We start from the raw sequence: 14,628 nt of genomic DNA, 5'->3' as shown, positions 1-14,628 counted from the left end.
CTTCTATTGTGTGATGTCAGAATGTTTCCGAATTATTTATAGCTTTTGATATGGGTAGTCAGAGCCAAATGCCAGGTAGGTATTTCTTCATTATTTTATATTATTAACTGATTGTTTATACCGGATAGTTCGAATCTGAAGTCACAAGTAGTGTCAGAAATGCACCGCAGGGGATTCAGTTTTCATTCAGATATTTCAGAATGTATGATACTCGAACAAATAGTGTTGGTATAGACAGATTTGATCAGTTATAACCGAATTTGTACCGAAAGGTTGGAAAAAAAATGGTACTGATATGTCTGGATCGCTAACAAAAGAAGCCAGAAAGCTAGGAATCAGAAGATGATTACCGACTTAGTATAATCCTGAATAGAAATGAAAGTACATTTCCAGTAATATGAGATTGTGTTGGCTAGTGAAATGAGTTTGGATGTTAAACTCTATTATACATTTCTTCTCTTATATTTGAAATTGATTGCTTATGAGTTCGAGGACGAACTCAGATCTAAGAGGGGGAGAAATGTAATGCCCGAGATTTAATCGTTGTAATCAGACGCTGATTAATTGTCATAATTGTGATTGGCAAATATCACAGGGGCTAAATAAAACGTGAATCAGGAAGCCGGGCGTTGGTGCATAACAAGTCAAGATTTCGGACAGAACCTATGGCGCCCGAGCGGTAGAAAAGCACCGCTCGAGCGCCAATGAATCATAAATGGAGAATTTGGACAGAATGCCTGGCGCCCGAGCGGCAAAAAGTTACCGCTCGAGCGCCAGCGAGTAGACCGTCGAAGCATGGACAGAAAGTTCCGCGCTCGAGCGGTAAAGATTGACCGCTCGAGCGCGAGTCATGCAAAACTAGAGGGAGCCACTTGGCTCATTGCATGCATCGTATATGTATATATATATATATATATATATATATATATATATATATATATATATATATATATATATATGTATGCTTCGAGATTCTTCAGAAACGAGGATAAAGGATTGAGGAAAAGGTTTCTGAATAAGAGTGAAATATCCTTACGCCTTTTGTGAGAAATCCGTCCGTCTGAATTAGAATCCGACTTCAGTACCGTGTTCCTATCAACACAGGCTACAACTGGACGTAAGTTTTATTACGTTTAGACAAGATTTGAATTTATGATGTTGTTAGAATTGAATACGATTCAGATATGGGATTTCTGCTACCGTAGATATTGTAGAATCGAAGTCAGATTTAGAAACAGATTGTTTATGGAATTGTTATGAATTTTAGAGTTGATTTGATTGAGATTGCTATCAGAATTATGCTGTTATTCATTTTAAAGTGTACAGATATTGAGGTTATAGATTGTACTGAGATTTATTAGGAATTCTGATATTATAATTGGGATGTTAAGACTGACGGGGTTACAAGACTGTATTGTTATACCGTCTAAACATCAGTGGGTACAGATTGATCAGATTCAGTATTGGTTTCTGTTATCTTGTGATACTGTTGATATGAATCAGATTGTAGATTATTCAGATATTGACCAGACAGATTGTGAATTGGATTACACATTGATACAGTGTATTGGTTATTGTCATTTCAGATCAGATATGGACAAATCAGATATGGACAAATTCGACTTCGAGACGTCTCCTTCATCAGATCAGGAAGACAAAGGTATAATTCATGTGATATTCGGGAAGCATAACTCAAATTAGATTAATTTGAGTTTCCCAATAAAATCACATACTAGATTATTATTTATATTGTTACCTGATTATGCTTTGATTTTAGAATTGTATTCAAGCAGGTAAGATAATTGTGATATTCAGTTATGAATATGATTATGCTTGTTTACAGATTGTTATTCATTGCATTTAAGATAGGAAAGTCTTGACAGTCATTGTCAGACTTCTAGACGTTCGGTGTATCTCAACTTAGGAGTAGTCATTACTCCTATTGCCAGCCGTCGATACAACTCGGACAGAAGTCTAGGAATAAGACGTACAGTCGCCCCGAGTGGTTGGGTAGGTGACAGCCAGTGACGTCTTATTCACCCCGGGATCCCTAGAGTTATAGTTGAGTCGAGTCTAGACATGATTTGATTAGGACTGCATGCTCATATGGATGTGGCTCCTAGATCATGAGACCCATCGTTATTGCTTCCAGTTGTGCTAGCATGTCTTTATGATTTAGATTGGTTATATGCATGTTTAGTTGATTTGAAGTGCATGCTTATTGTGATTAGATTTCATAGCTTATGAAATCTACTGTTTTGATTTTATTCGTGACAGCATGTTTCATGAATTATTTTATGTATATACATGTTTACCATGTTTTATACTGGGATTTATTCTCACCAGAGTTATCCGGCTGTTGTCTTGTTTTGTATGTGTGCATGACAACAGGTGGGGCTGGATCAGGGTCAAGATGATGATGAGAGAAGATGAGTGTAGCGTGGTGATTCCGGACTTACAGTAGACTTGGTTTTAATACTGGACTTTAGTAGTTGAACCTGAAATTAGCTTGTTGTACTTTAATACTGAAATGTATTTATACAGACATGTATAGTATTTAGATTCCATTACCTTCCGCAGTTATATCTTAAAACGAAAAATTTTTAGACCCTGTTTTATCTTAATTGATAATTTAAATCCCAAAGATGATTAGCGTCCGGGTCCCCACATATATTTTAAAGCTATGGCTGAAAATACACCCGCTCAAAAATATTTAAATAAGCTAAACAGGCTTTTTAAAAGGTCATCCAACCTCTGAATAAAAATAACTGCAGCTAAAAACAATTTAACATCCTCAAAACCCTAGAACATTGTTTAAAAAAAAATTCAAGCGTACATTCTCAAATCCTTAATCATCAACGTAGTAAATGATGAAAATGTATAAAACAAACAATGATAATCCATGACCTATATATATATATATATTTATATATCCTCTTAATCATCAACATAGTACGTAGTAAATGATGAAAATGTATAAAAAAAACATTGATCATCCTCTATCCTCTTAATCATCAACGTAGTACATACTAAATGATGAAAATGTATAAAACGAACACTGATCATCCATGACCTATATATATAGTGCAGAAGAAATGCAAGGTTCTCGGGTTTTCACATGCGCCCCCAACTTAGCCTACTCATTTCCAGTCTCTACATCAATGAGCTCACCTGCATCAATCATACCTAGTGAGTCTAAAGACTCAACACACCTCAACCGTTATAACAAGTACATATACATAACATGCAACAGTGAAAAGTATCGTATCAACGTACGTTTTATGATCTTAAAAGCGTGAACGTAAACGTATTGTATCATTGTATAGCGTGTCAAAACATGTGTCATCATATCATCATATACATGTTCATTTTCTTTAATTGAATTCAATTCGTAGCTTTGAATTTCGTATGAGATCTATCATATCAGTTCTATTCGATGGATCCATCTACGTGTAACCGAGCTACCCGGCGGCGGAGACATCAGCAACAGTATTACCTATCCACTGAGCCTTGACCTTACATGTCATCGCATTCTTATTTGTATTAGTATTAGTCACAACAAACTCCCCTCCTTCAAAACATGTCATCATATTAATCACTTATAAAAATCATGCATATACTTAATTTTTTCTTAAAATCAAGCATGCAACATTTTTTCATATTAACATAAAAATTCATGTTCATGATAATGTGTACATTTAAAACATGTCAATTTTTTATCAAGGCGCTTCCAGGACTACTAACTCGAACCGGGTGCAAAATGACCATTTTGCCCCTAGAAATCCTAATTGACCATTTTACTCTTGGACATCCAAATTTTCGACCCGAAGCCAACCAAACTCCCTATAACACCTCAAAACATATCTATAAACATTTCCTAGAGGTAACCTCGAGCCCATTCCGTAACTTATACGATTCGTCTTAAAACTTGGACTGGGTCCTGGTTTTAAACCGAAACTTAACCAAATTTCTGCCAACTTAAACTGTGACTCAAACCTACACAAGAAGCCCTTAAATCACTTGTTCCAGACCCCTTAGGACCTACGAACCACGCCTGAAATTTGTTGGAATTTCCAGCGTGTACAAGCCGTAACACTAGTTGCCTCAAACCCCCGTTTATTCAATCCTAGACCTAACCATCGAGGACTAGACCTGAAACAACTCTCCTTAGCCCACCTTTTGTCCCTCCTAGACCGACCTAACCCACGCCCACAGCCCCCATCCTTTCGAACGTGCATGGCTCCTCCCAACAAACCCACACGTGTCACATTTGAACCAAGCATTCCCTATCTACTCTCGGCACACAACAGCCATGCTTGGGCCTCCCTAGACCATGGATTGCACCCACCGGGGTCAGCGCCATGGCCTGGTTCAGCCCCACACGGCCCTGTACCTCTTTTCTCCTCACCCGATTGACCCAACAACACTATCAGTCGAATATCTGATCGGCTCTCCATATAGCTCGACCCCTATCTGACTCCAGCACCTTGACGCCTCAATTGTCAACATATACATACACTTAAAACCGAGATTTAGAAGCTCCTTACACAAACAAGTCAAGAGCTTGAGTTGCATATAAAGTATTGCCCGAACCCTTAAAAAGTCCTCTGACTCGCTAAAATTTGTGTATCAATTTAAAATATGACTCGGCGAGTAAAAATATTCCACCAAGGCCCATTTTCGAAAATCACACTTAAATACACCATATATTAAATATTAAAAAATAATTATTAAATAAAAACATTTTTCCCTAATTATCCTCGGTCTTCGTTCCTCATTCGAGCGCGAATACTACTAAAATCCCTTATGCATGAAACTTTAATAACATATGAATTAAAACACATAATCATGCAATAATCATGCATTTAATACATTAAAACAGTTTAATAAAATACAAAAGAAATTTGATAACTTGCATACATGTGGTTCACGTAGACCTTTAAATTTTCGGGACGTTACAATAAGAGTAAAAATTCGCAAATGAAAAGAAGCATTAAATGAGAATATAATGACACATGTGATAATTGGAAGCGAAAAAGCCATTGTTTCGGAGTTAGTACATATGATGGTTGAAAAATATTTATGATCGTTGGAGTTTTTCAACTATAATATGATATTCAGAAGTGAAGAAACAACGGTATAATGATTTCAAAATCTTCTTATTCAAAGATCTTCGAGCAAAATCAAACTACCATATACAATATGTTCAACTTAGTATACGCTCATCGAATAATATCATCTAACGATCTTTCTATGCTAGTCTACCAACTCATGAGGCCAACAGGAACTGTTGGATTGTGCTGTTGTTTATGGTAAGCCGAGAATTCTTAAACAATCAGAAATTATTGTATGATCACTAAGAACTTCGATTGAGATACTGATAAAACCTATTCAAAGTAGGTTCTTACAAAGTTTTGTAAAATAAAAGACTTCTAATAGATTATTTCCTCAGAGAAAGATGGGTGACATAAGAGTATTCATCTCCGAACATCCATAAATTATGTCTTTTTTACATTACATATTCTATATATGCTAGTTGCGTTCCTAATTTTTTTAAAACTACTATTTAATTTGAATATAGAAAATATCACTTGTCTAAATTGATCAAGAAAAATCTACCCGCTCATGTTATGGAAATAATTTTTTAATTCATATTACGTCATATATTGTATGATTACGTGACATGTTTTAAGACGCCATACGAATCATATATAGGTTGTTCGGTTCCATTAATTTATTTTAGCTACCAATTATTTTTTAACGAGGACAATGATTCTAAGAGGAAAGTTCATAGAGATTAATTTTTCTGATTCAAAATAATATTTATCGTTTCCCTAACTAATTACACCTATATTGTAACGCCCCAGATTCGACGACTGTCCTCACTGTACCAAGACGTGTTTTTCCAGCGTGCTTATGTCCTCACTCACACGCACCCTGGGAAACTTCCCAGGAGGTCACCCATCCAAAAATTGCCCCAAGTCAAGCACGCTTAACTTTGGAGTTCTTATGTGATGAGCTACCGAAAAGAAGATGCACCTTCGTGATATGAGTAATACCAATCAAATCTTTTAAGATCTCTTCAACTGTACAGTCCATTACATTGAACAGTCTCGGAATCCCTCTCATTCCGGTGTAAGAACGGTTCATTCATGTTCCCTCCACCTAGAAGCCTGCCAGGAGCCGCTCATTGTCCGTGCCACCTCATGGCACCAGCGATCACCCCCCGCCCTCTTCGGCCCCGGGCCTCACATGCCCACCAGCTTCCGCTTAGTTCGTCCCCGAACCACACCGTACTCGGAGAGGTCGGCTCTGATACCAACTGAAACGTCTGCCATTTTTTGCTTTAAAAGTACTAGAATTTTTTTTATATAATATTTCGGCCAACTCAATTAATACATGAAAATATTTTTATAAAATATTTTGCCCTTTTTAAAATAAAACCTCAATCAACTAGTATTTAAAAATTCGAGTGAAATAGTCGTAAAGTAAAATCGTCTATTGTTTTACCAAACCTAAAAAGCAATAATTTGAAAATTAAAGCCCATACTAAACCTCTCAAAGCATAAATAAATAATCTTAAAAATCTTTAACTTGAATCATAAAGCATAATGCGGAAAATGTAGCGCTGGTCCTCGGGTTGTGTGCGCCTTCAGTCCGGTCAAATCACTCATCAAGTCCTCCCTCAATACCACCTGCATCCATCACACCTAGTGAGTCTAAAGATTCAACGCACCATAATCTTTATAACGAGTAATACGTAATACATTCAACATATATATAATAGTGAAAATTACTTGTACTTAAAATATCGTTTTCATGAAGATGCATAAATTTGAACATAAACATTTCCTAAATATTTTCATGATGCATAAAACTTTAAACATAAACATTTTCATAAATATGCAAACATGAATTTGCATTTGCTCAACATGACATGACATAAAACCTAAAACATAATCATGAACATTTCTTTTTTTTTTCCTTTGTTGAATTCAGATCGTTAATTGCGACCTTCCTCTATCCTCAAAAGTCGATGGATCCATCTACATGTAACCACAGTACTGGGCGGCGGGGGACACCAGCAACACTCTCACCGGTCAACTGTGTAAGCCCCGAGATTTAATTACTGTAATCAGATGTTGATTAATTGACAAGATTGTGATGAATGAAGGTTTTAGGAGTTCAAGTGATGAATCCGAGCATTGGTTTATTTTAAGCCAAGATGTTGAACCGAACATCTCAAGATGTTGGGCCGAACATCTTGCGCCCGAGCGGTAGAAAAGAACCGCCCGAGCGCCAATTTTACTTCTTGGACAGAATGTTTGGCGCCCGAGCGGTAGAATATTACCGCCCGAGCGCCAGGAGATGTTCAACTGAGTATCTCGACAGAAAATTCCGCGCTCGGGCGGTTAATTTTGTGCAATTGTGCCACGTTTCAGTTGCATGCACGGTGAGTGTATATATATATATATACGATTCTTTCTTCAGAAATAAGAAAGAAAAGAGAAAGTGAAGAAATCCTTACGCCTTTTGCCTCGTAGATTTGTGAGTTACGAGAAATCTGCCCGTCTGATTTTGAATCCGACTTCAGTACCGAGTTCCTAGCGAACACAGCTACAACTGGACGTAAGTTTTGTTACGTTTAGACATGATTTGAATTTATGATATTGTCAGAATTTAATATGAATTAGATATGGTGTTTCTACTACAGTAGACATTGTATAATTGAAGTCAGACTAAAGAACAGACTGGTTATACAATTGTTATGATTTGTAGAGTTGAATTGATTGAGATTTGATATCAGAGTTGTGTTATTACTGATTTTAAGTGTACCGATATCGAGATTATGAATTCTGATAGTATATCTGTGATGTTAAGATTGACGGGGTTATCGAGACTGTAGATATATGCCGTCGAAACATCAGTTGATTGAGATTGATCAGATTCAGTAATGATTTCGATTGTATCGTGATATCGTTGATATGAATAAGATTGTACATTGTTCCGATATGGATAAGATAATGTATTGACCAGAATAGGTTTTAAATTGAGTTATAGACTGATATTGTATTATGCAATTGTCATTGCCAGACTGGGTATGGACAGATTGGAATACAAGACTTCGTCTTCGTCAGACAGGGAAGACAAAGGTATAAATAAATGTTGATTCGGGATTGCACAACTCGAGTTAGGTTTGACTTGAGTTTCCCCAAATCACATACTTTATTTTATTGCATTGATATTTGCAGATTATCAGATTGATATGTTTAGTCTATTGAATGATAGCAGAGCCAGAATTTGAGTCTAGGATAGATCAGCCTAGCTAGGGCAGAACCGCCGAGTCTTTGTCAGAACCGCTGAGACTCTAGACTTACGGTGTATCGATGAGCTTAGATGTAGATCGACGTCTATTGTAGACATTCGATACAGCACACCAAAGTCTAAATTAGATCGGGATCCCTAGATTAGAGATAAGATAAGATTAGATAACGAGTCATTGATTCATGTAGTCAGATTAGATACATGTTTTGATGTTTGTTTATGCTTTTATATATGTTTTATATGATTGCATGTATACATTATTTATACTGAGATATTTATATCTCACCGGAGTATCCGGCTGTTGTCTTGTTTGTATGTGTGCATGACAACAGGTGGGGCAGGATCAGGGTCAAGAAGATGATGAAAGATCGAGATTAGAGTGGTGATTCCGGACTTTGATGTAGATAGGTTTCATTACTTGATTATAGTAGTTGAACCTTAGTTTAGTTGAACTAGATGCATGGTGTACAAGAATTGTATTCTCATACTGATATGTATATTAATTAATTCCATTACCTTCCGCGCTTGAATTTTAAAAAGAAAAATTTTTAGACCATGTTTATCTTAATTGATAATTAGTCCCAATGATGATCAAGAACATGATTAGCGTCCGGGTCCCCACAAACTGAGCCCTGGCCAAGCATTATCGAATAGAAATACGATCGTCGGGGCTCCCTCTGGGGCCTTCTCCCCTCACGATATTCTCATTCTTACCTCAAACCTCATATCCTCATAACCTCATGTTCGAAATAATGGAAACACGATAGTCGGGCTCCCACTTGGACCATCACCCTCACGACATCGCCATTATTAACGAACTAGTCACAATCACTTCACTTCCTTCAACGTATTTCATTCACATCACTTTATAAAAATCATGGACAACATAACATTTTTCATTTTTGAAACCAAGCATGCAACATGTATTTTAAATGTCTTCCCTCAATCATAAATATCAAATAGACATTTAAAAATCATAATTTAATCATGAACATTTCATAAACATTTAAAAATAATCATAATATCATAAAATAGCATTTCGGGCACTGCCATGACCTTTACTAATTTCCCGGTGTAAAAAGACCGTTTTACCTCTGGACTCGACATTTTACGTTTTCAACTTTTTTCTTGATTTCATGACTCTAACATGTCCCAAATAATTATTTAAGCTTATGTGAATTTTTTCATAATTTTATTTGGCTTAAATGTTAGACTTTTTCAATTATCTTTTCTTAATTGTTTTAACGGTATTTTAATCCCGAAAAATACCAAACTTTAATATAAAATTCTAAAATTATAAATTTAGTCTTTTTATATTATTTTAGCCCTTATGGACCACGACTCGACCCCCGTGAGCCGTTTTCCAATTTTTCTTCGTTTTAAAAACCCTATTTGACACCTAATTTTCACCCCCGAGCCAACTCTCGATTTTCACGAGTTACCCCCGAACAATATCGAGCCAAAACTTGCCCAACATGCCAAAGTACCCTACTGGACTCTAAGTTCACCAAGACTTCACCCCAAAACCCGAAAACAAGCTGCCCCAAGAAGCACCTATTCTGGCCGGGAGTTTGTTAGTGTGTGGACTCTTTGTTTGATGAGTTAGGGACCCTATCCAACGACCCTAGCCGTGAACCAGTGTCTTGTGCACCACCTAAGGACCCTAATGAACCACCCTAACCCAGCCCGTGACCCTGAGTTGAGCCCCTCACCCCTTGGACCCATGCGAAGGCAGCACAGCGCTGCCACTGATTTCTCGTGTAGTGTCCTAGCTTGGCTAGGACTCTTTCCCGACCCTTGGCGTGAGTCCTAGCATGGCTAGGACTCCCTCCATGTCTCACTCATCATCTTGGCTAGCCCCTGGAACGAGCCGACCAAGCTCTAGCCCTTGAACAACAGAAACCGAACCCCCTTGCTCTTAGCAGCAGTTTCACGGGTTCAGCTTGTTCTTGTTCCTTCTTTATTTGTCTCAGCCGATTTAAGTGTTGTGTGTGGGACTCTAAAACATGTAAAAACCTTACTTAACCTTACGTAGACATCATGGCAGCCCCTTAGTAGTATAAAAACGTGAATCAAAGCATCAAACATATAGCACAAAGACCATGCACATGAGGGAAAATAAAACAACTTTCAGTTTCCATGTTTTATAATCAAAACCTATTGAACAAAAAAAACATATTATGACATGATGGATGAGAAAATGAGATTAAGGTGTGCCTTTGCATGTTATACGCTCGAATAATTGTTGGCGATGAAGAACGAGAGATGACTTTGGCTTGTGCTTGCTGTTGGACCCTTCAAAACAATCCTCAAAGTGGTATGGTGTGTATTGCCATGAGTTTAAAGGAGAGGGGTGGGGTTTCAGAAATAAAAACTAGGTGGCCGATTGATTTGTATTTAGCATAGGGTTTTGTGATCAATTTACTACTTTTTATATTAATTTATTTGCTAAGTAGGCTTTAGGCCTATTAAGCCACAAAATTCAAGCCCATTAGCTTTAATTAGGATTAATAAAATTTTAACCAAAGTTTTGATTAATTAAACATGTGAATTTATTAGCCGGGTTGCCAAAACGTTCGTATTTTAGTTGCAAAATCAATACCGATAAAATTTGCGCCCCGGCGTATAAAATCAACTCAAAACCCTTAATTTCACAAAAATACTAAAAAGCATCGACCATCTTTTAAATAATTAAAAATAATTATTTAATAAAAATATTTTACGTTTTCTTCAGCCCCCGGTCCCCGTTTCTCGATCGTCGCTTGAATATTCCTAAAAATACATTTTTATGCATGATGACAATTAAATCTCATGTAACGCCCCAGATTCGACGACTGTCCTCACTGTACCAAGACGTGTCTTTCCAGCGTGCTCATGTCCTCACTCACACGCACCCTGAGAAACTTCTCAGGAGGTCACCCATCCCAAAATTGCCCCAAGATAAGCACGCTTAACTTTGGAGTTCTTATGTGATGAGCTACCGAAAAGAAGATGCACCTTCATGATATGAGTAGAATTAATCAAATCTTTTAAGCCCTCTTCAACTGTACAGTCCATTACATTGAACAGTCTCGGAATCCCTCTCCTTCCGGTGTAAGAACGGTTTATTCATGTTCCCTCCACCTAGAAGCCTGCCAGGAGCCGCTAATTGTCCGTGCCACCTCATGGCACCAGCGATCACCCCCTGCCCTCTTCGGCCCCAGGCCTCACATATATAATGTTAGTTTACCTCTTAACGATAAAAAAAATTATACACCCAAGAAATCCTATTAATGAGTCGTACCTAAAATCGAGTGGTTGAAAGTGAGGACACACATTTGGTCAAACATAAAATCCCATGATATGATGGAATATATGCATTTATGGGAAACATTATTTCTACAATTAATTAGTATATGCATATATACACATAAAATCCCATGTTGGGATGGGCGTTTTGTAGTCGGCCATTGGGTACCCGACTCGATCGGATAAAACGTGATGGGGTCATATATATATATATATATATATATATATATATATATATATATATATATATATATATATATATAATTCTATTGACTTAAGAGTTGAGATGTAAGGACTGTGTATCATATTATCGTAAATCTTGTGTGATTATCGATAAATTATGAAATTGCCATGTGATCATGTATTTGATGTATTTCGTGACAAGGGAATTGAGAAAATGAATATTGAATATGAATTGACGTTGTAAGAGCTCGAGTGGAGAAGCCGGACGCCAATTTAGTACAAAAATAAATATTTGTACAGAACGTGTAATGCCCGGAAATTAATCACTGTAATTGATGATTGATTGATTTATAATGTCATGTGATTATGAATGGACCAATCGGGATACCGAGAAGAGTATTTAAAATGAAAGTAGGGATTTTTGGTGCGAACCAAGACCGCACCCGCGGTCCCTACGACACAGCACCCGCGGTGTAGATGATGAAAAATGGATAGGATTGCCGTGGGGTGACCGCACCCGCGGTGCTTACGAGACAGCACCCGCGGTGCAGGACCGCACCCGCGGTGTTGCGTGTTGCGCGGAAAATGAGCCACCTCTTAGCATGCATGCAAGGATATATATAAACCGTTCTTTCCTTCGAAATTAGTAGGAAAAGAATAGGAAAGCTCAGGGGAGGTTTGCGAAATCCTTACGCCTTTATATTTGAATCCGTCCATCTGATTTTGATTCCGACTTCGGTATTGAGTTCCTAGCGACGTAGGCTACAACTTGACGTAAGTTTTGCTACGTTTTGACATGCTTTGAAATTATGCTATTGTCAGAATTGAATGGAATTCATATATGGTGTTCTTGATATGTTAGACATCGTAGAATCGAAGTCAGATTAAGAAATAGACTGATTATGGAATTGTTATGATTTTCTGATTATAATCAGTTGATACCGGACAGATTTGGATTATGGATTGATTATAGATTGTATTGGATATGAGTTATGGATTGTAACTGTTATCTGGTGATATGGTATTGACGGGAATATGGAGATTGTACCGTTATGCCGTTGATTTTGAATTAAATCAAGATTTATCAGATTGTTAGTGATTCGAGTGGTATATTGACATAAGATTATTGATATTGTCATTACCAGACAGACTGTGAATTCAAGACTTCGACTGAGCAGGAAACCGAGACTGGAAAGAAAGGTATAAGTCAATGTGGTATTGGGAGATGGACTTGAGTCGGTATGGACTTGGGTTTCCCTAAATCACATACTTTACTTTAGTGCATTGATATTTGCATTGATTTGATTAATATACTTGTTCTCTTGATATCTAGACAACAGGTATTGGTCGAACTGTCTTGTGACACACCGTGCCGGATAGTGGTGGTATCGCCACGGCACATTGCACGATGTCACAAGATAGGATCCTAGCGATAGAGCTACAGTCCTTGACGGTTAGGTCAGGACACTGGATGTTTGGTTATATCGAGTAATGGAATCTATTACGGAATTCGATATAGGAACACCATATTTGGTTATATCGAGTACAGGGTATTGGAATTCTTCTATTACGGAATTCGATATAGGAATACCAGGGCACTGGTTATATCGAGTAATAGAGATTATGGTTCCATCCTTTACGGAATTCGATGTAGGAATAACACATCTGAAAACCGGGATCCCTAGACTAGGATTGAGTCTAGTCTGAATTGTAGATCTACGAATATTGTCGACAGCATGATATTGATTATGTTTCAGATTTGTTACATATTCTGTTACCTGATTACATGCTTTATATTTGTTTATATGATTGCATGTTTCGTTGATTTATACTGGGATTTATTCTCACCGGAGTTATCCGGCTGTTGTCTTGTCTGTATGTGTACTTGACAACAGGTGGGACAGGTCCAGGGTCGAGGAGATGAAGAGCTAGATCGTGATTAGAGTGGTGGCACCGGACTTGGACTAGATGTAGGGTTAAACACTTGACTTTAGTTTTAAACCCTAGCTTGAATAAATGTTGAAATACAGGATTTGTATTTTATATACTGATATGTATATATGTTGTATGTCACTACGTTCCGCATTTTAAAAAAATTTTAAACCCTGTTTTTAATTGATTAATTAGTCCCATTTATGATTAAGAACTTGATTAGCGTTCGGGTCCCCACAACAGGTGGTATCAGAGCGATAGATCCTTGAGATTGAGATAGGAGCTAGCGAGCGGGGTAGAATGTGTTTTCTTTCCTGCTTTTGATTGCTAGCATGATTTACTGCTTCATAATGCACGTTTATCTGTTTATCTGACTTGATTTGAAAACATGTATTATTGAGATTGAATCAGAACCGATTCTGGATCAGCAGTAAGATGATCGGAGGAGGACTGAAATAGAATTTTGGGATTGGGGTTGCTAATCCTTTTGATTTCAGATATGCCTCCGAGAAGAATGCGAGAACAGGGGAGTACCTCGAATCCTCCCATGGATGTGACACCTACAGCAATTGAGAAATTACTGAAAAGGTTTCAGTCATTTCATCCACCGACTTTGAAAGGAACGGAGAACTCCGTGGAATGTGAAAGTTGGTTGGACGACATTGAATCACTGTTTGAATCTTTGGAGTATACTGAGGAAAAGAGGGTGAAACTGATAATACACCAGTTGCATGACGTTGCTAAACACTGGTGGATTACGAATAGAAGGGCATTGGAACAACGAGGTACGGCCATTACCTGGAATGTGTTTAAGACTTAATTTTATTTACGATTCTTTCCAGTATCTTATAGGAAGGATAATGGAGCCGAGTTTGCAAACCTGAAACAAGGCCAGTTAAA

This window comes from Primulina eburnea, chromosome 18, assembly GCF_022965805.1.
Source record: "Primulina eburnea isolate SZY01 chromosome 18, ASM2296580v1, whole genome shotgun sequence".
NCBI classification, from domain to species: Eukaryota; Viridiplantae; Streptophyta; class Magnoliopsida; order Lamiales; family Gesneriaceae; genus Primulina; species Primulina eburnea.
Note: the sequence above shows the minus strand (reverse complement) of the source record.